The sequence below is a fragment of the Lithobates pipiens genome, unplaced genomic scaffold (genome assembly GCF_037356315.1).
Source record: "Lithobates pipiens isolate NorthernLeopardFrog02 unplaced genomic scaffold, aLitPip1_a1.2 Scaffold_18, whole genome shotgun sequence".
NCBI lineage: Eukaryota > Metazoa > Chordata > Amphibia > Anura > Ranidae > Lithobates > Lithobates pipiens.
In genome coordinates this window covers 528,887,633-528,907,814 of record NW_027507758.1, presented here as the reverse complement: position 1 = coordinate 528,907,814, position 20,182 = coordinate 528,887,633, and positions in this window count along the sequence as shown.

Here is a 20,182-nt window from a genome sequence, read left to right as displayed (position 1 = left end):
AAGAACAAGAACAAGAACGGAAGGCGGCGGCGGCGGCGACGACAGCGGCGACAGAAGACCGGGCCACCGCCTGTAAAAGAGCTACAAGAAGGCGCGGTGGCCCGGCAGAAGAACCGAAGAGGGGGACAAGACCCCCGAAGTCGGGAGAAGAGGCCGGCGGCGGGGAGGAAGAAAGCCGGGCTCCTCCGCTAGCAAAAGAGCTACACACAGATAGCGGAGGAGTCCGGCGAGAAGACCCCCGAAGACGGAAGACCCCCGGAGCTGTGCAATAAAATATTTTTTCCCTGTGTTGTGTTTTTTTTGTACTTTATTTCACAGGTGAATGGGTAGGGGTACATTGTACCCCATACTCATTCACATAGGGTGGGGGGCCGGTATCCGGGGGCCCCCTTCTTAAAGGGGGCTCCCGGATTCCGATAAGCCCCCCGCCCGCAGACCCCGACAACCAACGGCCAGGGTTGTCGGGAAGAGGCCCTTGTCCTCATCAACATGGGGACAAGGTGCTTTGGGGTGGGGGGGGCCGCGCGGCCCCCCCTTCCCCAAGGCACCCCCCATGTTGAGGGCACGCGGCCTGGTACGGCTCAGGAGGGGGGGCGCGCTCGCTCGCCCCCCTTTCCTGGCCGGCCGGGTAGCGTGCTCGGACAAGGGTCTGGTGTGGACTTTGGGGGAACCCCCACGCCGTTTTTTTTCGGCGTTGGGGTTCCCCTTTAAGCCCATTCCAGGCGGCGGAGCCCGCGACGTCTCCTTCGCGGGCCCCGCCTACCTGTACACGCGCTCGAAATGGGCGGATTTGCCTCCTCCTTACGTGGGCGAGTCCGTTCATTTCAAAAGTTGAGCGGACTGTTTGGCAAACAGTTCGCTGAAACAGTCCGCTCATGTGTGGGCAAGTCCGCTCATGCAAATTTTGAGCGGACTGTTTGCCGAAACTGTTTGACGAACAAGGTTGGGCAAACAGTCCGCGCGTGTGTACGCGGCCTTAGTGTATCTTAGTTATGTCATATCTATTTTAGTCATATCTAACTGTACTTTTCCACACCGATTACTGGAACCTCTTTCACAGTAACCATAGCTCCCAACTGTCCCTGATTTCAATGAACTTTCCCTGATTTGGAACAAAGTCCCTTTGTCCCTCTTTCCTAGTCATTTGTCCCTCATTTTGGTCTGATCTATATAGCTCTATAAATCTTTCAAAAAGTGTTTTACAGTGCTAAACCTTTCATCCAGTTTCAAACTTGCTGCATTTGTAAATTTCAAAAGCAAGTATAAAGGAATAGTAGTGGTAAAAAAAAAAAGCACTTGTGGATTTAACTAACTAATTCTCCTTTAAAGTGGTTGTAAACCCTTACAAACCACTTTGACATACAGGTAAGCCTAGATTAAGCCCTTGTACACACGGTCGGAGATTCCGACAACCAAATCCGTCGGATTTTGTCCAACGGATTTTGTCCAACGGATTTTGTCCAACGGATTTTGTCTGAAACTGTTGCATATACACGGTCGGACAAAGTTGTCGGAAAATCCGACGTGATGACGTTATTTCATTACGACGGGACTACGTTCACGCTAGTAGCCAATAGCTTTGGTGTAGGAATTTAATCTGAGCATGCGTGGCACTTTGTCCGATCGGAATTCTCTACACATGATCGGAGTATGTCCGATCGGAGCATTTTGTCGGAAAATTTTACCAACAAGTTGGAAAACTTGGTCCGCCGGATACTCCGACGGAAACAGTCCGATGGAGACCACACACAGTCGGAATATCCGACAAAACGGTCCGATCGGACACATTCCGTCGGAATCTCCGACCGTGTGTACAAGGGCTAAGGCTTACCTGTAGGTCCAAGAAATATCTCCTAAACCTACACAGTTTAGGAGATATTTGCCAAAAGAAAGGCACCGCTGTCTACAGCGCATGCGTCGTAGACAGCAGCGCGCAGGCGCACTGAGCGAGCCGCTGTTAACGGCGATGTGCCGCGAGTGACTGCTCCAATGCGCATGCGCGGGAGTGACGCCATCGCAGCTCCGTCGAATGACATCGCCGGAGCAGCGAGACCCACCAAGAAGATGAAGGCTCCATACACAAGGGGACAGCAGTGACTTCGCTGGCTCCTGTGTCAGGTAAGTGACACATAATGGACTACTATGCGATGCATAGTAGCCCATTATGCTTTACCTTTGCAGGAAATCAAAGAGGAAGTAAACCCATCAGGGTTTACTTCCTCTTTAAGGGTGCATGGCAGGGAGTTTGTCCTATGCCTACATACTTTTGCTTATAAGTGTCCCTCGTTCCCATTTCTTTCAAAAAAAATTTTATTTGTTTCAAAGGAAAAATATAATCCATACAATAGAGCACGGCAACATGTCGTCTCACATATATATGAAGAACATGGAAAACAAGTAAGAAAGTACAGGCTAACAGCATAAGCCGGAGAATACACATTGCGAATTGAAAGGCATTAGTAATATTAAATACAGATGAGATGAAAGTGAGAGGAGTTCTTTTTGTCTGGAACGGAATGACATGACAATTGAGGGAAACCTAGGAAATATGGACCAGATGCCACCCAGTACCCCCGACACCCCAATTGGGAACACGCTGTGTCGAGGGCAATAGGCGCCCACAAAATATGAACATAAGAGGGGAGAAATGAAAGGGAGTTGTCAATCCAATACCAGAAAACTCCTGTTTTACCAGACGGTCAGCCTCTAGGCCTAACTGAGGGTCCTCTGTTGGGAGAAGCAAATCAGAGCACATTGCATCAGATTCTTTATGTCAACCAATAAACAGTGCCTAGGCAACATTTATACAAACTTTTATACCTTTCCGGACTAGCTTAAGTCCATAGTATGGAAACCAAGAGAACATATGCGAACAAGAGGAAAGAAAAGGGAAAGGTAAAGACAAAGAAAGAGGAGGGAGATAGAGGGGGGAAGGGGTGGAGAGAGCGTCACTACTTGCGTCAAGATCATTAAGAGCAGTTCATACATATGGGAAGTTGGTCAGGCCCATTATTCGGGCCCAGGGTTCCCAGGTGGCTACAAACCTATCAGATGTGTCCTCCAACATGCTAGCAATCCTCTCCTGAGACATGATCCAGGAGATCTTATTCTTAACTAGTGTGAAAGAGACCCCTGTTTTCTTCCAATTCTTGGCTATGGAGATTTTTGCTCCCAGCAGCACAAATTGGGTCAACCTGCAGGCGGGTTTAGAGAGGTGGGGAATTGGATCATTAAGGAGAGCCACCGTGGGAACTCTGGGGACTTTGGCACCAATCAATCTTTCAATCAGGTTAAATACTTTCTTCCAGAAGGGGCGTATTCTTGGGCATTCCCACCAAATGTGTGACATCGTCCCCGTAAACATACATCCCCGGAAGCAGAGCGGACTGGCTGTTGGGAACATGTGTGCAACTCTGGCTGGCGTATAGTACCATCTGGTTAGTACTTTTGTCCCTGCTTCCATAAGGTTTGTATTGAGCAGACCCCGAAAGGATCTAGCCCCTATTGAGTGCCATTTATCCAAGGACCATTGGAATGAGAAATCAGTTTCCCAGGCGACCATATAGGGCGCCTTTGTTTTGGGGGTGGTGAGAGACGTGTAGACTAAGGAAATCCCCCCCTTCTGGTCCATGGCTTGACCACACCAAAGTTCGTATTCTGTAAAGAGCGGGGGGTTTGATTCTCCTTTGCAAAGGGAGTGTAGAAAATGTTGAATTTGATGGAACCGAAAAATTTCGGTCTTAGGCATGCTTAATTTCTTGATACAAAATTGCAAGGTAATAGGTCCTGTGGCTGTGAAAAAGTGTCCTATCCTGTAGAGACCCTTATCAACCCACCATTTGAAGGCAAGTACATTGTAACCTGGAGGGACGCGAGGATTATTGAAAATATGAGTTAAAGGTTTAATTGCTGAGACCAAGGAGGTAGAGTAGCGCAGGGAATCCCATAGTTTAAATGAGTGGGAGAGAGTAGGGGACAAGATAGCGGGTCTATTTTTCTGAGGGGTCCATAGTAAAAAGTCGAGGGTAAAAGTGGGGACAGCCTGATTCTCAATATGGATCCAGTCTGGCTTCTCGTATTTTGAGTAAATTACGGATAACTGTGTTAGCCTAGCTGCTTGGTAATAACGGAATAGAAGTGGGAGGCCTAAACCACCCTTCTTCCTGTGCGCGAAGAGGGTATTGCGGGTTAGTCTATAGCCCTTCCTACCCCAAATGAATTTTAGGATTTTGTTTTGGAAGTTTGAGAGGTGGACCCTACGAATGGGGATTGGAAGGGATCTAAACAAATAAAGTAATCTGGGTAATAGAGTCATTTTGATAGCGTGTATCCTACCTAGCCATGATATGGGCAGATGGGACCACTTTTGTAAATCTGCTTCTAGAGTACGATACATCCGGGGATAATTATGACTGTATAAAGTCTCCACCTTAGCTGTGAGGTTTATACCTAGGTATTTGATGGAGGATTCGCTCCATTGGAAATTGAAGTTCTGCTTTAACAGTTCAACAGTGGGGGGAGTTAGAGAGACGTTGAGAGCCTGGGATTTACTGTAGTTCACTTGAAGACCCGACATCTTGGAGAAGGAATCTAGTATAGCGTTTAAATTGGGTAAGGAAGTTATGGGAGAAGTGATGTAGAGCATGATATCGTCCGCAAATAGGGCACACTTGTGGACACGAGAACCGCATACCACCCCTTTTATGTCTTGGTTTTGTCTAATAGCTATAGCGAGGGTCTCGATTGCCATCGCAAAAATTAAAGGGGACAATGGGCATCCTTGCCTAGTTCCTTGTCTTATGGGAATGGGTTTGGAGTAGAAGCCCTGTATGCGGATTCTCGCTGTAGGGGTTGAGTATAGGGCCTGTATTAAGCCAGTAAAGCGTTACCCAAAGCCCCATTTGCGGAGGATAGCGAATATATAAGGCCAGGAGACCGAGTCAAAGGCCTTCTGTAGGTCAAGCGAGAGAAGCATACCCGATTGTTGGGGTCCACCCGCCCAGTTTGTTTGGAGAATGGACATAATATCTATGGTTCTTCTTATCTGGTCTGGGCCTTGTCTACCAGGAATGAAACCCACCTGATCCTTGTGTATATACACATTAATGAATTCAGCCAACTGGGAGGCGAGGATTTTGGTTAGTATTTTAATGTCACAGTTAATTAAAGAGATTGGGCGGTAATTTCCAACCTCTTCTGGGTTTTTATCAGGTTTTGGAATGACAGTTATAAGTGCTGCATTAAGGTGGGGATCAAGTGGGTTTCCCTTCGAGGCGTAGTTGAAGAATTTAGAGAGGTAAGGTGCTAAGGTTTCGGCAAACTTTTTGTAATAAGGATTGGACAGGCCATCCGGGCCAGGGGCCGATCCCGGTTTTAAGGTTTTAATTGCTGCTAAAACTTCTGCCGTTGTAAAAGGGGCTTCTAGGCTGTCTCTATGGCTCAAGGATAGTTGTGGGATAGGAAGGTCATTTAGGAAAGCGTCTATAGAGTGATCAGCAGGGGCTGGGGATGGAGAGTAAAGTTTATTGTAAAATTCTGCGAATTCCCCTAGTATCTTTGTAGGGTTAGCTGAGGGACCATGTCCAGGGATTATAATCTTTGGAATAGCCTGTGTTTTGAGTCTGGGGGATAATTTATTGGCCAACATAGAGTCCATCTTATCACCTTGTGTATAGAATCTATTTTGAGACCATCTCATTTGTTTTTCGGCTTTAGCTGTCAGAGCTAGGTTCAGTTCGAGCCTGGCCCTGTCCAATTGAGGGAGTAAATTAAGGGACGGGTCTAGTTTGTGCCTGGTTTTTAGGGACACGTAGTCGTTCTCTAGTTTTTTGATTGTTGCCTCTCTCTCCTTTTTAATGGCTGATGACAATCTGATAAGTTCTCCCCTTATAAAGGCTTTATGAGCCGCCCAAAGCGTTTCCGCTGAAACATCATTTCCGTCGTTAAATTTAAAGTATTCCTTTAGGGAGTCAGAGAGCGCAGAGACTCGGACAGGGTCTGATAGTATGGACTCGTTCAGCCTCCATTGCTTCTGGCCCGCTCTATTGTATTGTGACCGGATGGTCATGACAACTAAAGAGTGGTCCGAAAGGGAGGAGTCAATAATTTTTGAATGAGTTATGGCCGGGATAACTGAAGATTTCACTAACAGGTGGTCAATTCTGGCGTACGAATTATGGGGGTGTGAGAAGTGAGTATAGTCTCGTTTGGTGGGGTTTAGTTCTCTCCAAACATCAGCCAGGCCCTGGTCGTGTATTAATTTCGCCAGTTTAAGGCTCTCATTAGAGGGGCAGGTAAGTTGGGAACCTGGGGGTCTAGTTTTGTCTAACCCCTGATCAAAGGCCACGTTGGAGTCTCCCCCGAGTATAACTGTTCCCTCTACAAGGGGGGTAAGGTGAAGGATGAGTCTTCTGAAAAAGGCTGTTTGACCCTTATTAGGGGAGTAGTAGGAAATAAATGAGTAAAGGTGGCCATCTAGAGTGCCTTTCACTAGCAGATATCTGCCGTCAGGATCTTTAGTTTCGGATATTAATTGGAAATTGCAGGATTTAGCAAACACTATTGCAACCCCCTTGGTCTTGTTAGTTGCATTTGCTAGGTAGAATTTGTTGTAGTGGGAGTGTAAGAAAGAGGGGTTATACGAACTGGGAAAGTGGGTTTCCTGAATCAAAAGGACGTCTAGTTTGGACGATTTATATGAGTTAAAGATTTTCTTGCGTTTAAGGGGAGAGTTTATACCTTGAACATTGTGCGAAGCTACCCTCCAGGTATGTTGTGTGTGGTCAGCCATGGGTCTCGCAGTGGGGGGAACTACCTGTCAGCATATCACTCACCCTCCCAAGGTGCCAAATCGGGCACCGTAGCCGGACAAATTGAGTACGTTGGTGTAATGTGAGAACCGTTGTGATGTTGCCAACTTCCTTCAAGTCTGAAAAAGAGAATACAAGTGAGTGACGCTCTGGAAAGGGTGAGGGAAGAGAAGGAGTTGTATAGAAGAAGTAAGAAGAAAAGGAAGAAGAAACATCCCCCCCTGGTGTACAGAAGAGCAGGAGGGGAGGTAGGAGAACCACGAACATCTCACAGACAAGTATGAGATACGTAGAAAAAAGAAATAATTCCAACCCTGGGGTTGGTCTTCCAACCTCACCGACCATTGATATGGTCGAGAAGGTAGGAGGAGGCGCATGTGGCTCATGCCGCGCCCCAACACTTCTTAACCCGCTGGAAAAAACCAAGTGAAAAAACAACCAAACGCTTGCCAGCAGGTGTGTATAAAATAACACGTAAAGAGCCACCCGAGAGGCTTTAAGCCTCAATTACTATAGTCTGGTGCACCACAATAGCGTACAAAAAAGGAAAAAGAAGAAAAAAAAAAGAGAAGAGAAAAAAAAAAAAGGGGGGTTTAAGGGGAACACAGGAGACGTCAGTGCCTCCATTGAGGGAGGGCTGGTGGACCTTTCAGTCTTCAAGGTTCAGGGAAAATTTTCTTCCTGGAGTGGAATCCTTTCTGAGAACCGCTTGGAAAGTCTTGGATGAGTCAGGGGGGACCGTGATTGGAAGATCTTCGGGATTTGGTTTTGCTCCAGAGTGGATTGGGAGATCCGGTAGGTGGAGGGCGTTTGTTGGAAGTGGAGGTTGGAGCGGCAGTCTCCATTTCCATTTCCTGGGCTATGATGTTTAATTTCAGGAGTAATTTTTCACCTGCGTCGAAGGTAGAGAAGGAATAAGACCGGTCTTTAAGTGAAAATCGAACCGCAAATGGGAAGGCCCATTTATATTTGATGTCCTTTTGGGCCATGGCTGTCAGGAGCGGCTTCAGGGCTCTTCTCTTCTGGATGGTAGCCGGGGAAATGTCCGCAAATATTTGCACAGGGTGTCCTTGACATGAGATCTGCGGTAGGGTTCTGGCTTGTTTCATCACCTCTTCCTTTACAGCATAGTATAGAGGTTTAGCAATGACGTCTCTGGGAGACCCATCCTTCCTGGGGGGTCCCATAGCTCTGTGGACTCTGTCTAGTTCCAGGCGGGCTGTTGGTATATTGGGGACTAGAGCTCGGATCAAGTCTTGTGTTGCCGTGGAAACATCTGTAATGGATTCTGGTAAGCCTCTAATTCTAAAGTTCAGTCTCCTGGATCTATTTTCCAGGTCGTCAATGCGTGAGAATGCTGTCTCTAATTGATCTTGCAGAGTTTGAATAAGCCCGGTGTTTTGATGGGAGATGGCTACTGTTTGCTCAATTTTGTCTTCCATAGCATCCATCCTGGATCCTATGTTTTGCAAATCCGCCCTGATTTCGCCCATGATGGCTGCAGCGTTAGCCACCAGACCCCTATCTAGGAGTGTTGAGAACTTGAGGAATAGTTCTTCCATGGATGACTGAGTCATATGTGTAACTGGGCCCTGAGGGCCGGGGGTGGGTGAAGCAGGGGGGGCTGCCGGGGAGAGGGCCTGGTCACCAAAAGCTTGATTGAGTAGCGATTCTGTAGAGGTGGGTGAGGGGGTCCCCATGCTGTGAGGTCCTGCTGTGAAGTGAAGGATAGCCGGAGCTAAGACTGATCTGTGGTCTGGAGTCAGCTCTAGGTGTTGAGGTGGGGGCTGAGTGGCGGTGGTCACCTTGGAGGCCATCTTGTGACTCCCTGACGGTGTGGTGGAGTTAAACTCCCCGTGTAAGTTCCTCCTGGCCCTCGTTTTAAGCATACAAGGTATGGTGGAAGGGATTGAGGATTACCTTCGGATGCAGTTTCTGAGCTCTTTGGTGCGGGGAGAACTTCACAGCACGAGCGCTTACAGTCCGGCGGCCATCTTGGTACACCCCGCGGAAACGGGATTCGGCCTCCACACAGCTTACACTCGTTCCGGATCGACGATTCGGTCTCCGGGTGATCCCCAAGTTATGTAGGGTCCGATGCACAGCGCGTGGATACGGTAGTTTGGCTGGGTGGCCTGCTAGCAGTGCTGGAGAGACGGCGTGGCGCGGAGCTCCCGGCTTACGCGGCCATCTTGGAACTCTCGCGCATGCGCACTCCCCTCGTTCCCATTTCAAACAATTGGGAGGTATGCGTTAAGAGGTAGAAGCAATCAACACAATGAGATTAGGCGAATTAGCAGAAATTAGAAAATAGGACAGGGTGTTTACAGCCTAGCTGTATAACTGTAGATTGTCAATCAGCACCTGGCCACACCCAGTCCTGCCTACTGATTCCTGGGTTGACAGTACTGCCTCTATTTCTGAAACCCTCCTACAGTTATTTGCAGTCTCTAAAAGGGGTAATTTAAGCGATAATCCAGATACAGTTTGTAAGGGCGCTCTGAACTTCAGGACCAAGCAAAAACAGATGTCTTTATGAACCAGAAAGTGTATAATAGGGTATCTTCCACACTTAGGGCTGCACTTATGGAGAGAAGCAATCTCTGAATAGGAAACAGAAAAACAAAGAAAAGGCGCCTCTAAGTGTAGAATTAAAAGCTGTTTAATTTCCCCAAAAAGGGTTAAAAACACTTACAAGATAAGTAGACTGGCAGAGCATATCATTAATATCCATGTAGGTGGTCCGGCATGAATGCAGTGGTCACTGGCATATACCAGTTCTTTAGGCTGTGTGTGTCCAGTAGCAGGGAGGTCCAGGGGATGCCAACAGGAAAAACAGCAGGGAGCTCCAAGAGAACTGACAGGCCAGCCCGCAATCACAGTCTCAAAACACGAGGATCCTGGAAGTGACGTCAGCAGCAGGAGACAATAACCAGCAACCAGCGTAGACCACAAACAGGAAGCAAAACAGGAAGCAGTCATCAAAGAGGAACGCGTTTCGGAACATCTCATTGGTTCCTTTATCAACCTCGAGGTCTCCTGCCACTGACGTCACTTCCAGGATCCTCATGTTTTGAGACTGTGATTCCGGGCTGGCCTGTCAGTTCTCTTGGAGCTCCCTGCTCCTCCAACCACAGCAGGGGCCAATCAGAAATCCCTCACACCTGTTGCTAGGTTGGGCTGAATTTCCACCTGCACTTGTGGTAAATCAGAGTCTTACCCCCAGCTAGACTGGCTACACTTACACACAACACCACCCAGTGGCGTAACTAGAACCTTCAGGGCCCCGATGCAAGAAACCATGAAGGGCCGCCCTGAACCCCAGCCAGGGCCCTTCTCTCCGAGTCCGGCGGTGGAACTCTAGGGCGTGGTCACAGGTATGGCCTTTGTGAGCCCTGTAGTTCCACCACTGGTATCAGTATTTTTTGGCTGGCTGAGGAGCCGGCCGAGGACACAGGTCATTCGGGGAATGCACAACTAAAGAGCAGACAGTGCGATAGTCGAGCATGGAGCTCTGCTAGTCACCCTCCACTTCCAGCCACCCGTGTGCATGGTGTCCTGGTACCCCTAGCTGCCTATGCTGCTGCCAGCCATATGTAGAGGGGGCTGCATGGGCCCCCTGCATCACAGGGCCCGGTTGCGGTCGCAACTGCTGCACCCCCTATAGTTACGCCCCTGACACCACCCCAATCTGATTCATTCCAGTTAACAAAAAAAATCCAGTTTTATCACCATCACGTATATCACTGAGGACAATGCTGTCCTCCAGGTGCTCATCCCACCCATGTATAATGCCCAGGTTTTGGAAATGTACAAAAGCCCCTTTACTTCTCCCCTCTAGCCCCTAAACCCTCTTCTTCCTCAAGCTAATAATGATAATAATGACAGCATTTGGCAGCACTAAAACACATGCAGAAGCCAATGCTATCCCCAAACCGGATCCACACAGCTCAGCAGGGTGGGTCTTTTTCAATATTTCTGCTGCCGACTGTAACCTTGTGATTGGCAGCATCTGTCTGCAAGTGCATAAGCAGATGTTTTGCTTAGCGGTCTGTTTTTTTCCAAGGATGGATTCTTAACAGTATAATATTTTTTACTTTTCAAATGGTTCAGGAACATTATCAGTTTATAGTCATCTAAGAAAATCTTTATATATGTGTTAATGTTTGCGGTGGTAAAAAAAATGCTTTACTGTAACTGCTGGTATTGGTAACATGCTTTCATTTTTTTTTTTTTTTTTTTTATTAATTTAAAGAATTAAACCATAGTTTAAAAAGGCCTTACAAATAAAAGGGGCAGGATAAAATGTATTTTTCTTGATAGCTTTGCAGCTGAGACAGCCACTAAAAATATGTTTGTGGACAAAATGCTTTTAGAGTGAATAGACCTCAAATTCAGACACACGGCAGGAGTTTTCCTGCAAATGAAAAGAGTAAAAAGAGTGCAGCAACTGAACTGAAATTTAAGCAGCATTACTGTTAAAAAATAGTTTGCAGCATCTGCAGCAAGTGTTTTGAAGTCTTTTGTAATTCAAACCTGAGTTATTTTATAAAAGTCAGATGTTGCAGGTCTGGGCACAAATCTTTCTTTGTGACAAATCCTTTTGTTGTCCTGAATGCCCTCCTGGATCTTACACCTGCAGCATAGCAGGCCAATTGCCCCAGTGACTACGTCTCTTACGGCAAAACGTACGTCGGGCGGAGGAAGTAGCAGTGACGTTACTATGCCCGCCGGGGTGTCGGGTGATTTGTACATGAATGACTGTTATCTTTTCAGCTCTTGTAAGTAGATGTCTTTAAGCTAATAAATGTTTTTTTATCGGACACTGCTTTTTCCATCTGCCATGCCCCATGTGAATGGTCGTGAGTACTTTCTGGTAAAGTGCAATTTGCTGAGGGAGACTCCAGAGTGTGTCCGGAGCAAGTGATTATCTATATAGGCTTTTCTGCTGTGATATATTTCATACACCCATAGTGAGAGGTACTCACTAAAAGCTAGGTCAGACCCATTTAGTGTCTCATCTTCTGGTCAGAGGCTAATTTTATCTGTCTTGGAGTGCTTAGATGTGCACGATTTAATCACCATATTCTAATTCTATTTTGGGGACTTTATACTCCTTTGGACATTATTATCTTTGCATGATTGCACAAAACTTTTTATAAATTTTGTATGAATTTTATATATTTACTTTCTTAGCACGTCACATATTGGTGTAAGACACATAATGTTCATGCTATATTTCTTTATGGCAATTTTCATTTATTTGATGACAGCGCAACAAAATGTTTTTCTTTTCTGTTTTTTTATATTGGTATGTGCAATATATTTTAGTGCGGCTGCCAACTATTATAATCATAACTATACTGTTTATATTACATGGAGTGCAGATATTATACACTAGATAGCATGGCCAATACTTTTAAACACACATTTTTTTCTGCTGGAACAGAATTTTTTTTTTTTTTTACAGTTGGTTTATGCTGCAACAAGCCCATGGAGTGAGCTGGAAGATGCATAAGCCGACATAATTCCTATAGTGCTGGCTGCAGCTTTAAAAGGGTTGTAAAGCTTCGTGTTTTTTCACCTTAATGCATCCTATGCGTTAAGGTGAAAAAACACCTTGCACTCTTCGGCCCCCCCAAGCCCCCGTTTTACTTACCTGAGCCCCGAATCTCCATGGGCACGATCCCACGTTGCTTTCCCCCAGCTCTTGTGGGCTCTTCATTGGATGATTGATAGCAGCACAGCCATTGGCTCCCGCTGCAGTTAATCAAATCAATGACATGGCATGCCGGGGGCAGGGCCGAGTGATACACCTCAGCTGCTATGGCCACTAATCACATGGGAGCACGTCTGCAAGCTAACCCATTGCTTCTTGTAATTGTTTAATTGCCCGTGTTGGTGCTGGATGGATATAGGGGTTGTCTATTTCTGCTGCCAGGATATGTCTCTTGCTGGATATGAGGCTGTCTCTTGCTGGATATTGGGACTGTCTCCTGCTGGGTATTGGGGCTGTCTCTTGCTGGAAATGAGGCTGTCTCTTGCTGGATATTGGGATTGTCTCCTGTTGGATATTGAGGTTTTCTCTTGTTGGATATTGGGACTGTCTCTTGCTGGATATTGGGGCTGTCTTTTGTTGGAAATGAGGCTGTCTCTTGCTGGATATTGAGGCTGTCACTTGCAGGATATTGGGGATGTCTCTTGCTGGATATTGGGGATGTCTCCCACTGGATATTGTGGCTGTGTCTTGCTGGATATTGGGGCTGTCTCATGCTGGATAATGGGACAGTCTCTTGCTGGATATTGGGGCTGTCTGTTGCTGGTAATGAGGTTGTCTCCTGCTGGATATTGGGGTTGACTCTTGCTGGATATTGGGGCTGTCTCTTGTTGGATATTGGGGCAATCTCTTGATGAATATTGGGACTGTCTGTTGCTGGATATTGGGGCTGTCTCTTGCTGGGTATAGGGCTGCCTGTTGCTGGATATTGGGGCTGTCTGTTGCTTGATATTGGGGAGGTCTCTTGCGGGATATTAGGGATGTCTCTTGATGGATATTGTGGCTGTATCTTGCTGGATATTGGGGTTGTCTCTTGCTGAATATTAGGGCTGTCTTTTGCTGGATATTGGGGTTGTCTGTTGCTGCATACTGGGGCAGTCTCTTGCTGGATATTGGGGCAGTCTCTTGCTGGATATTGGGGCAGTCTCTTGCTGGATATTGGGGCAGTCTCTTGCTGGATATTGGGATGTCTCTTGCTGGATATTGGGGCTGTCACTTGCTGGAGTTGAGACTACCGCCGCTCCAAACATGGAAGAACTAGTGGCGACCACATCCAGTCTGTAGTAGCAAAAGTCTCACAGGAAATTCAGCTAGCAGTCCTTCATATGTCTTCCACCGGGAAACTTTGCCACGGATGCCCACAAAGCTGCCATCCCTCTTGTAGAATGAGCCTGTATAGTCTGTAGGGAAGCAAGGTGTTGCTTTATATGCCAAGGAGATAGATCTTGTGAACCAGGTGGACAAAACCCTTGATGGTGCTGCCTCAACTTTCTTGGGTCCCGAAGGGAAGATGAACAGATCATTTTATTTGCGTATCTGTTGTGCCCTTTGAATATATGTTGATATTAAGCTGACCATATCCAAATGTCTCAAATCCAACCGCTTCACCTGAAGCAAGGTAATACTGCCTCCCAGTTTACATGAAACCTTGAGACCACCTTAGAGGCCAAGGCTGAAGTGGATCCCAGGATCACTCTGTCTGGATAAATAATGCAGAATGATTCTTCACAGGATAGGGCTGCTAACTCCGACACTCTCCTTGTCATCTTAATAGCTGTCAAGAAGACCAGATTTTTAAAAAATCCAAGTGTACATGATTCAGCCGGACTGAATGGGGGCTGCAACAGTGCCTTTTGGACCGTGCCCAAGTCCCAAGTTGGGAAGAGGTTCCTCCTTGGTGGCCGCACTCTTATTTCGGCACTGAGGAATTACTTTATCAAAGGCTCATTAACCCATCTATGTCCAGGGAAGCAGGACAGGGCTGACACTTGAATTTTAATTGAGTTGTATGCCAAGCCTATAGTTAGTGCTGTTTGTAGAAATTCCAAAATATTTGCGATACCTGGAGTTAACGGGAGAAACTATGCTGTGATGCAAAGTCCACAAATTTTCTCAAAATCCTGGAGTATGTAGCATTTGTTGTAGTCTTCCTCATCCCCCCAGTAATGTAGCGATTATCCCCTTTGAGGGTCATTGCAGTCTCCCTGGGTTGGGGTGCATCCACTGTTACTGCTGTAATAGGTCCCTCCTGAGAGGTAGGTGTACTGGTGGGTCTGACGCCATCTGCAGGAGCAGAGGAAACCATGGCCTCCTGGGCCAGAAGGGTACAATTAGGATGTCATGCACCTTCTCCTTTGCGATCTTCAGCAGGGTCCTCATGATTAAAGGGACCTTCTCCTTCTCCTGCACCTTCTCCTTTGCGATCTTCAGCAGGGTCCTCATGATTAAAGGGACCTTCTCCTTTTCCTGCACCTTCTCCTTTGCGATCTTCAGCAGGGTCTTCATGATTAAAGGGATTGGAGGAAACAGGTACACAAGGGGGAACCGCCATAAGACTGAGAAGGCACCTCATTGTACCTGAACCTTGCGGTGACCTCTGGCACCTGTACATTCCCTGGTGTGGCCATCTTATCTACATTGGGTGTCCCCTATCTGGAAAAAATTTGTTGAATATAGTGACTTCTGACTGCCCATTCTCCACAGCTGGGAAACCTCTGGCTCAGTCAGTCTGTTATCTGTTTTTTCCTTCCTGGAATATACACCGCTGTTAAATATTCCACATGAGTCTCGGCCCAGTGGAGAATCTTGGTTGCTTATTGGTGTAATGCCAGAATCTTGTTTCCTCCCTGTCGGATGATATATGATACCGCTGTCTTGTTGTCCAATCAGAGTTGGACGAGAGCTCCCTGGATCATCCCCTTGAATGCCATCAGGGCCATGTATGCTGCCTGTAGCTCCAGTAGAGGTGTTGGTGGTAAAGCACCACTATTTTTAGTGGTGCTTTACCAGCCTTTTAGCAGCGCTATTCGGCCACTAGCAGGGAGCTTTTAACCCCCACTAGGGGCCAAAAAGGTTTAAAACCTTTCAATGGGCAGGAGTGCTTTAGGAGCGATGTATGCACTGCTCCTACAGTGCTGCAAAGATGCTACTTGCAGGACTTTTTTTACTGTCCTGCAAGTGCACCGCTCCAGTATGAAAGCTCTCGGGCTTACATACTGGAGTGAGAGGAGAGGCTCTTTACATGCGCTATTTTTAGCGCTATAACACCTGTAAAGCGTCCCAGTGTGAAAGCAGCCTTAGGGACCTCAGGTCCAATATCAGTCTGAGCTCATGCTTTGGGTACTAGGAAAATCAGAGACTATACCCCCTTCCCCTGATGCTCCTGTGGCACTGATGTAATTGCTTGTTTCTGAGATAATTCGGCAACGTATTCCTGCAAGCACTTGCGTTTCTTCTGATCCTGTGGGTAATGTGTTCGGACAAAAATATTCAGAGGTTTCTTTTGAAATCTTATCTTGCATCGATGCTTTACGGTCTGTCAGATCCAGCAGTCCTTTACATTCATTGTCCTTCAGTATCTTACCAACCTGGCTCCAACTTGGAGGGTTTGGACGGACTGACCATCAAAAAGATTTCTCAGTCTTTTTTGCCGCCTGCCCTGTGGTCGACTTCACCTTGCACAGGAAAGAGCTCTGTGTCGCCCTCCATTGAGATCTGGTGTATTCCTGACCTGCCATATATGATCTGGCCTTGCAGTCCCTTCTGGAATTGAACTGGCCTGACCGGAAGGGTTGCTGTCTCTTTCTGTCTCCTCCCAATGTTGAGGGCATGTGGCCTGGTAGGGTTCAGGAGGGGGGGGGGCGCTCTCTCGTCCTCCCCTCTTTTCCTGTGGCCTGCCAGGTTGCGTGCTCGGATAAAGGGTCTGGTATGGATTTTTAGGGTGCCTGGTAATTGAATTTAGGGGACCCCCACCTTTTTTTATTTTTTTTTTATTTTTTTTATCAATGAATGAATTGTCGGCTAATACAGAGAACACTCATTGAGTGTTCTCTGTATTACGGGAGCCGACAATGGAAAGTGATTTTAAAATACTTTTTTTCCTTGCGAAATGACACTTTGTGCAGGGACAGTTCTAAGCACGGGAAACATGCGCCCCTTCACAGGCATACTATAGACACCCCCCAGGTACGAAATTTAAAGGAATATTACACTTTTATTGTTTCACTTTAATCATTATTAAAATCACTGCTTCTGAAAAAAGGTCCATTTTTAAAACTTTTTTTTGCATTGATCCATGTCCCCTGGGGCAGGACCCGGGTCCCCAAACACTTTTTAGGACAGTAACTTGCATATTAGCCTTTAATATTAGCACTTTAGATTGTGAACGTTCGAGTCCTATAGACTTTAATAGGATTCTAAAGTTCACACGAAGTTTAGGTCTGTTCGCAGCTTCTGGTGCGAACCGAACGGGGGGGGTATTCGGCTCATCCTTAGTCGGAGCCATAGCGCCCTTTTTTGTGGTCACTGTATCTGCCATTATCCTAGCCAGTAATTTTACTAGATCTATTGAAGACTCGGCCAGAAAAGCTGCTGTCAGGTTGAGTTCTTCCAGAGCCTCGATGACTTTAGCTGTCTCCACTCCAGCCCGCAGTGCCGTATCCACATTCGTAACCCAGACTTTTACGGCCCTCAAGATTGATGTTAGGGCTATGGATGTCCTCTGCCTCTGACAAAGAGCCTGATAAGATCTCACAGATCCTTGGCGATTGTCCTGATAGCCCTGATCTGTAGAGGTGAGTGGTTTAGGTTCGTCTCTAGAGGCTAGCTGTATGCTTTCGGCCACTACCGCATGGATATAGTCCTTAGCCTTCCGTGCTTCTGCTTCCTTATCCGTGGCCACATCCCTCATGCATTGGGCACATAGAAGCTTCCCAACAGCAGCCAGTGCTGTGCCAGCCCAGCATAGGCCATCTGTCAGTCTCCCGGACTGTCTTGGTTCTACTGCTGAAAATTTACTGCAGATTTGACCACTGGGAGATCCATCCATTTGGAATGGGACCCTGGTTGCAGCGACTTAGAGCGATGGTGGGACTTTATGTTCCGGGGATGTCTTTTTTTAGGGCTTCTGCTTCTAAAAAAGATTAAGCAACACATTACTTACGTGCGTGGCACTCTTTTACAGTTCTAGTTCCCCGTACACCCCTCCTACCTTTCCGCAGATCTTCGTGCCTGCTGTGGCGAGCTCAATGAGAAAAAATACTTTCAGTAATAGACACATCTGGTAATTGTCCTCTTCCACTCCCTCCCAGTCCCCTTATCTTATACTTTTCTTTTTTTGTGTGCTGTCCCTTTAAATCATCGGCCATCTTACCTGAACCAAACAAGCTGAGAAGTGCTGGATGATAGAGAGGGCTGGGCGTAGCAGCACTGAGCAATTCAGCCAAACCTGGTTGGGAGGGAAGAGCAGAGAGAGTGCGAACAATATAAAAACCGATCAAGGGAGTTTGGGGAGGAGGATCGTGATACCACCTACCGGATTTACTGCCTATGAAGTCTGCCACCACCATGCTGTTCAGTTTTATGGTGTGCTCGTTAGCCCAGCAACGCGCGGCCGCTCCCACTAAGCCCTGCGCCCCGTGATATCATTCGGCGGCAACCTCGGCTCCAGAGAGAGAAGAGATGGTGCAGTCCTAGAGCCTGAGAGCCTTTTGCAGGTAACTTTTAAATTCCTCTTCAGCTCCCCACAGCCTGTGCGTATCCTTTAGACAACAGATGCCTGCAGGCCCGGTACTTAAGGGCACCCAATGTCATAAGAGGATTTACCTTTATCCTTTCTGGACCTTCCAACCCCAGGAGAGGCTCAACCTGGGGGAGGAAAAGGTTCGGTAGGGGGGTGTAGCTGGAATTCAGTCTTATGGCCTGGCGACCAATGAAAAAAGAACACGAGGGTGAGGGGAGAACAGGAATTTGTGATGCTGGAAGAAGGTGGTCCTGAGGGTTAATGAGGAACAGTTAACCCATAGTGAGCTGACGTGGGGACGACTGTGAAAAATTGCTAATGTGGAGGAGAGAGTAGAGTAAAGTTGCTACCAGCTCTCCTCAAATGACAAGGCAGTGCCACAAAGTCGAGTGCTTTTAAGATCCCTTCTCGACCTTTTGGTTAATCAAGTGCAGTATTTGTTCTTATCAGTGTCCAGTAATGGTGCTCCACCATCTATCTGGTATTCTGGCTGGGATGACTGGCTGTATAGTATATCTGGTAATATTGGTTTTCTAAGGGATCTTCCTTGTGGGAAAGAAACTGAATTGAGGTGTGGGTAGGGACTATTTCACTGGTGTGGAGGGCTCCGAGGGGCTCAGTGCCTCCTGATTAAAGTGTGCTACCTTGTCTGGCCAGGGGCTGTGAAGGCAGAGTGTCAAGCAGAGTGTCATGGTTGTTTTTTGCTGGGGTAGCACTACAGGTTTGGGACCCCACTATGTGAAACTGCCATAGGCCATTACACTTATGCTTTTTCTGACCTATGTCTCATGAGCTGAGACTTTTGGCTAAGACTGGGGCTTTTGGCTAAGACTTTGTTGTTATGCCGTAAGGTCTATCCATTGCCCTTGTCTTGCACATTGGCACTTTTTATTTTTTCTCAAAGTGTCTGTCACTTTTAATTTTTTGTGTGTCACCTTTCACTTAGGATTGTAGGATGTGGGTCTTCAGGCCTTCCCTGAAGTCTAGGGGGAGAATGTGTGGCTATTAGGTTCCTTCCTCCCCTGCCTTGGGGGGGGGGGTCTGTCTTCAGCACAGCCTCCCACCCAGTACTCCTTGGTTGGCTTCAACTGATCATGAGGAGCGGGGTCCACCAGGCCTTTTGGCTAGATAGACCTAAGACCTAGATAGACCTAAGTTCACCTTGTTCCCCACCCCCGCCAAAAGTCTTGTGCCCCGGGGAGACAGAAACGGGGGTTCTTCCTTGAGAGTGGACCATTTTACACACCCTTGTACAATTTTGTTGTGTGTGTGTGCTCAGATGCACTTTTATGTTCCCTTTGGTGTCTTGTTTTTGCGCTTTGCGGGCTCAAAAAAGAGGCCAGCGGGTCAGCAGATCTAAATGGGGATCCTTCTGATCTAAAGACATACTCTGATGTAAGGGAGATTCTAATGTAAGGAGGATCTTGATAAAGGGGGGGCTCTGATGGGGACCCTGATGTAAGGGGTTAGTCTAATGTAAACTGGACTCTGATGGGGAGTTGATAAAAGAGGGTGATTCTAAATCTGATAGAAAACCCTGATGTAAGGGGGACTTTGACGGTGACCCTGATTTAAGTAGATAACTGTGATGCAAGGGAGACTCTGATACAGACCCTAATGTAAGGGTGACTCTGATAGAGACCCTGAGGTAAGGGGGTACTCTGATGTAAGGGAGAATCTGATAGGGATTTTTGTAAAATATTTGTAAAATATATGATGTGGCTCTTTGGAGACCCCTGAGCTAAAACAATAAAAAAAAGTTGTAAAGGCTGTCCATTTTACAAAGAGCATGTTCAAATAGCTTAGTAAATAAGGCAAAGCTGTGTTCTCTTCAAATATCCAATGATGTTCAAAGAAAAAAACAAAAACAAAACAGGATTTTTGCTTGCATATGTTTGGATAATTGAAGTATGCACAGCTTTACCTCATTCACTAAGCAAAGTGATCATACACTTTACAAAATAAACATGCTCTGTTCCTTTAGTAAATCAACCTTGCTGTCTGATGTACCGGTATATGGGTGGCCTTAGAAGATTCTCAGACATCTATAGATACTTCACTGTGACATAAAGGGCA